This window comes from Pecten maximus, chromosome 15 (assembly GCF_902652985.1).
Source record: "Pecten maximus chromosome 15, xPecMax1.1, whole genome shotgun sequence".
Lineage (NCBI taxonomy): Eukaryota > Metazoa > Mollusca > Bivalvia > Pectinida > Pectinidae > Pecten > Pecten maximus.
The window spans coordinates 23458127-23464126 of NC_047029.1; positions in this window are offsets into that span (position 1 = coordinate 23458127).

Below are 6000 nucleotides of genomic sequence, written 5' to 3' on the forward strand. Positions count from 1 at the left end.
AAAATTTGGTTTTAAAAGTTCAAACTTAATCAAATTTTTGGGAAAAAAAAATTTTGTTTATTTTTTCAGGGTTCAAAATTTTGGTTCTTGTTTAAAAAATAAAATAGGGGATTCATTTTTCCCCAAAAAGGTAGTATAAAAAATTTAAAAATATTTGAAAATTTTAATTCAAGTTGGGGTTTTTTTTTTAAAAAAACCAAGTTTGGGGTGAAAACCTTTTTTGACATAAACACCAGGGGGGCCACCGGGAAAAAACCCGGGACAACATAAAAATGGGGTAAATTTCTTAAGGGTTTGGACAAAGGGGGAAAGGGAGCCCCGGGTCCTACGGGGGACCAAAAAAAAAAAAAAAAAATTAGGAGAAATTTAATATTTAAAAAACTTTTTTTCATTTTTTGTTTAAAAAGGCAAAAAAGAAAAAAAAACGCGGGGAAAGACCCAAAAAAAGGGGGCAAGGGGGGAAGGGGCCCCAAAAAGGCCGGGGAAAGAAAAAACCCAAAACCCCCAAAGGGGTTCCCAAAAAACCGGGGGGAAAAAGGAAAGGGCGACAAAGGGGAAGAAAGGGGAAAAAAAAAAAAAAGAGAACCGGGGAACGAAAACCCAACTGCCCGGGGGAACGGGGCAAAATCCTAATAAAAGCCAAATAAAGGGGGGGGAACATATTCAAGGCAAAAAAAAACCCAAAAAACTTTAAAATTTGGGAATTGGGAAAAAAAAACCAAAAAAACGCCAAACCAAAAATTTTTATTCCCCGGTAGGGTTTTTTTTTTAAAAATATTTGCCCTTAAATTGCAAACCCCGGGGGAAAGTTTTTTAAACCCTTTTTTTAAAAAAATTTTTGCCAAAAATTTTTTTGGGGCAAAATTAAATGCCCGGGGGGGCAAACCAAAACCAAAAGGGGGTTTTAAAAAAGGCACGGGGGCGCCAGTTTTTTTTTATCGAAAAAAAAACCGGGGGGACAACAACAAAGGTTTCACCAAAACAAATTTTTTCGGAACAAAGAGGCGGGCAAACAAGGGGGGGGCCGAAAAAAAATTTAAAAAAGGGGGGGCCCCGGGGGGGGGGGAAAAAAGACCAAAACCAAAAAAGGACCCAAGGAAAAGAACCAGGAGCAAAAAAAAGGGGGAAGGCGAAAAAAAAAAAACGGGGGGGCCCCACAAAAAAAGATTTTGGAAAGTACAAAAAGGTAAACCCAGGGAAAAAAAGATAACCCTTTTGGGAAAAAAACCCAAAATCCTAATTTTTAAAACCCAAAAAAAAGGGGGGGTTTAATTTTTTTTTTTCCAAAACAGTTTGTTTGAAAAAATTATGAAATCAAAAAAAAAAATTTTGAAAATTTTTTGGAAAAAAGTAAACACCCGTTTTTGAAAAAAAATTTTTCCATTAGGAAAAATTAGGGAAAATTTACTTCATTTGGGCCATTTAAAAAATCCCTGCGGTTTTAACAGGAGTAAGCAAATCTTTTAAAAATTTTAATCGAATTTAAAGAAAATGATAAATTTTTTTTGCCAGATAATTATTATTTTACTATATTGAAAAAACAAACTACCTTTTTAAGCTATTTTTTTAAAATGAAATTCTCGGGGGGGAAAAATTTAAAAATTTCGGGATTTTTCCAGAGGGGAAGGCAATTTTATTTTTTTAAAAGGATTCTTTAAATTTTATCGGCAGGGGCTTTCAAACAACAAACCTAAAAGTTTTACTTTTGAAAAACGGATTAAAGGTTATTTTTAAACAAAATAAAACTATAGCTATCGTTAGTTTAAAATTTTAAAAAAATAATAATTGGTAGAAAAAATACATTTTATCGCAAAAAATTTGTTTTTGCTATAAAAAATTGTAGGGTTATTCGTTCGACGTTTGCCCTCAAATCGTTGGGGTCTTCAACCAGAAAAAAAAAAAAACAAAATATTTTATGAAAAAATTTGGTTTAAAATTTTTTTAAGGGGAAAAATTTTATTTTAACAAAAAAAACCCCAAAAATTTTAATGGTTATGTAAGAAACCAACTAAAAAGTTAAAGTTGAGTTTTCATTTAAAAAAAACAAGGGAATAAAAAAATACCTCGGTAGTTTTTTAAATTTTAAAAGGTTTGAAAAATTTGGTTTTGGAGTTAAAGGGTATTGCCTTTTAATTAAAACCCTAATTTTATTTGTTTATTAATTAAAATAATTTAGTTTTAAAAAATTTGAAGAAAAACACCATAAAGTATATCAGTTTACGTTTTTTAAATTAGAAAACCTATTGGAAAGCCCCCTTCTTGAAATTAATTAATTTCTCAATATTTAAAAAAAAAAAAGCAAAAAAAAGAAATTTTTAATTAAAGTTGTTATCTTAATAATTTTTTGGGGAAAAAATTTTTTGAAATTATGGATTATATCATGTAAAAGGGGTTTAGGGTTATAATATAAATAAAACCCCCAAGGTTAAATAGTAAAGGTAATAAAAAAGTTGAAAAGGAAAAACACATTTCCCCCCCCCCCGGAGGAACTGAAAAATTTAAACTGGGATTTTTCCAACCTTAAAGGGGGTGTACCCTTATGGTTTTTATATTAGTATTTCATTGAAACAAAAGATGAAACGATTTGGGTTACGTTTAAGAGGAATTTTTAATGGGTTTTGAAAATTTAAAAGGAAAAAAAAACAACATTTAATCCATAAAAGATATAGTAAATGCATAAACTTTAAGAGGATAGAACCATATTGTGTAATGAAACTATAAGGCGTAAATAAGGAAAATAATATCATACTATTTTTATTTCTTGGCAAAAGTTAGAAAGGTGTTTTAAAATAAAATCATCCGTTTTCATTTTTTTTAAAAAGGATAGTTTCCCGAAAAACATATTTTTTCCCAAAGATTAATTGTAAAAATTGTATGCAATTGAACAAATTAAAAAAAAAAAAAATTTCTCTGTATTTTATTTCAATACTAAGGGTTGTTCCACTTTTATTAAACATTTAATTTTCATTGATGTAAGGAATGTACGAGTGTTCCAACCCCAAAAATACCCTGAAAAAATTTTTGGGTTTAATTTGGAAGGTTTTAAAACAATAATTTAAAAGGATACGTTGTTTAAAAACAAAAAGTATTTTCCAATCCCCACATTCAGACAAGCTTAAAAATTTTTAATAATTGAAGGGGAAATACCATAAAAAAAAAAAGATCATCTTATATTATTCAACAAGAAAGGCAATCAGTTAAAATAAAAAGATTTAAAACTTGTAGAGTTTCAGGTAAAGTTTTAATTTTTCTCCAAAACCGAGAAGATGTTGAAATAACTAAATTGGACCTGGAGAAAGGTTTATTTTGATATAAGATTAAAGTATTTTAAGGTTTCCTGTGCAAAAACCATAGTTTGGGTTTTAAACTTGTGTTTTAAAAGTTCCATAATGATCATTGTTTTTTTCAGTTAAAGGGGATAAGGGGTTTTTGAAAAAAAATAATTCCAAAGGATGTGGAAATATAAAAAGTAAATTTATAAAAAACCTTTGGGTTTGTAAAAAATTTTTTCCTTTAAACGGTAGTTGTTAATCTTCCCTACTAAAAGGGGGTTAGACTATATATGATTCTATTGTATTGTGCATTTTAAATTGGGAAAGATGGATATCGTTATTTTTTTACCTCCTCCCCTTTTTGATTTTTGGGGTTTGGTTTATTTTGGGAAAAAGTTTTTTAACACCATATTTAAACTGCCCGGTTTTGGTGTGGAGGAAAAGGGGAAAGGTAACCCGGGGAAAAAAAAAACCGGCAAAGGGAGTATGGAAAATTCCCCCCTAGGTTTTTTCCGAAAAGGGGTTTTGAAAAGGTAAAATTCAAAATAAATCGGACCCGGGGCCCCCCTACCAAATACCATTAATTAAAAAATACCCCGTTAAATATAGGGGAATCAAATAGGTTTTTATCCTTTTAAAAGGGGGTTAATCCCAAAAAAAAATAGTAAATAAAACGGAAAAGTACAGGAAAGGTAGAAAATCTTTAATTTTTCTATAAATTTCTTTGATGAGGGTGTAAAAAGGGGATTAAGGGGAAACAAGGAAGCAACTAATATAAAAAGATATTTTAAAAAAATACCCCATTTTGGGGTTTCAATCCCCTTGAAAAGCTTTATTTAAAAAAGGTACAAGATGAAAAACGTTTTCAAAAAAGAAAAAATTTTTTAAGTTTTCCATAAAGAAGTGTTTTTAAAAAAAATTTTAATTTTGTTTTTCAAAATTGTTTTGAAAAAAGATAAAAATTTTTTTTTTTTTTTTTTTTTTTTTTTTTTTTTTTTTTTTTTTTTTTTTTTTTTTTTTTTTTTTTTTTTTTTTTTTTTTTTTTTTTTTTTTTTTTTTTTTTTTTTTTTTTTTTTTTTTTTTTTTTTTTTTTAAAAAAAAAAAAAAAAAAAAAAAAAAAAAAAAAAAAAAAAAAAAAAAAAAAAAAAAAAAAAAAAAAAAAAAAAAAAAAAAAAAAAAAAAAAAAAAAAAAAAAAAAAAAAAAAAAAAAAAAAAAAAATTTTTTGTTTTTTTAAAAGCCAATGGGGTTTTTTTAAAATTTCCAAAAGGGGGGTTTTTTTTAAATAAAAATTTTTAATTTCATTGGCCAAAAAAATTCGGGTTTTTTTTCCCCTTTTTTGGGAAACAAAAAGGGGTTTGGCAAAAAAAAAGCAATCCCTATGTCGCATTTAATGTGTGTCGAACTATAATGAACTAGTTTCTGTCTATTTATTTTTCACTCTCTCTTCTTTTTTTAAGTTATCATATTTCAATAAAAGAGAGGATAAAAGATTATATGGGAAACACGTTTAAGATTTAAGACAATCACATGATTTAAACATTGTACAGTTTTCAGTGTGATAGTTAATGATTTCTCACGAACTGGAGATACATTTTTTGTAGATGACCTTGAAATCAATTATAAACTTGTGACTTTGCTGAGCGATAACGGTAGTATGATAAAGATTACAGTAGTTTTTTTTTCTGTGTAAATCCATAGATAATGTTGAAACCTTGTCGTTAAAGTTCACATTAATTCAGATTCATTGTATTCGTATTCCTGTTAAAGGGGTATTCCGAGTTATAATATTGAAATAACATAATTCCAAAGGTAAAATGATAAAATGTATGAATGGGGTATGCAATCATTACGTAGGAGAATTGTTTGAATATATTTCCTAAACGGTGAGTTGTTGTAATCTTACACATGACTAAAAGGGGTAGTACGACTATAGCGATGTATCGTAGCGTATTAGTATTGCGTCATTTGAAATTGTTAGAGATTGGATATCGTTATTGTGTATACCTACCTCAACCAATACCTATTTGGAATTAAGAGAAATACAGTGTAATATAGCGGGGAATTTTAAATGGGTTTAGGTCAGATTTAAACAGGAAGCAACATTCATATCCACAAAAGATATAGTAATTTTAGACTAACGTTTGAAGAGGTACAGATACAGGTAGAATGCTTTAGCCATTCCATAAGCTTACTGATGAGAGTGTGTAAATGAACGTGTATTGAAGAGCGGAAACAAGAAAGTTATTAGCATACTAATTTGATCAATGTCAACACAGACTAGAAACGTGTTCTCATAAAATGAAATGACATCTCGTTTTCATTGTTTTCGACGATTAAAGAAGATAGTTTTGTGAAAAGCATTATTTTGAATTTCAAGGCATATTATATCATGCCAAATTCGTTCATGAAACAAGTGCAAATCAATCCTCAATAAAAACAAAACCAACTGCTCTGTATTTCTCATTCTCTAATACGGTAAGGCTCAGTTATCACTTCCCAATACCCTTTTCAGTTCAGACTTTATTAATTATTTAGCATTTATGCAGTATGTACACCTTAACCTATGTCGCATTTAATGTGTGTCGAACTAGTTTCAATCTATTTATTTTTCGCTCTCTTCTTTTTTTAAGTTATCATATTTCAATAAAAGAGAGGATAACAGATAATATGGAAAACTCCTTGAAAATTTAGCGCTTATAACATCACGTGGCTGTTTTAATTAAGAGA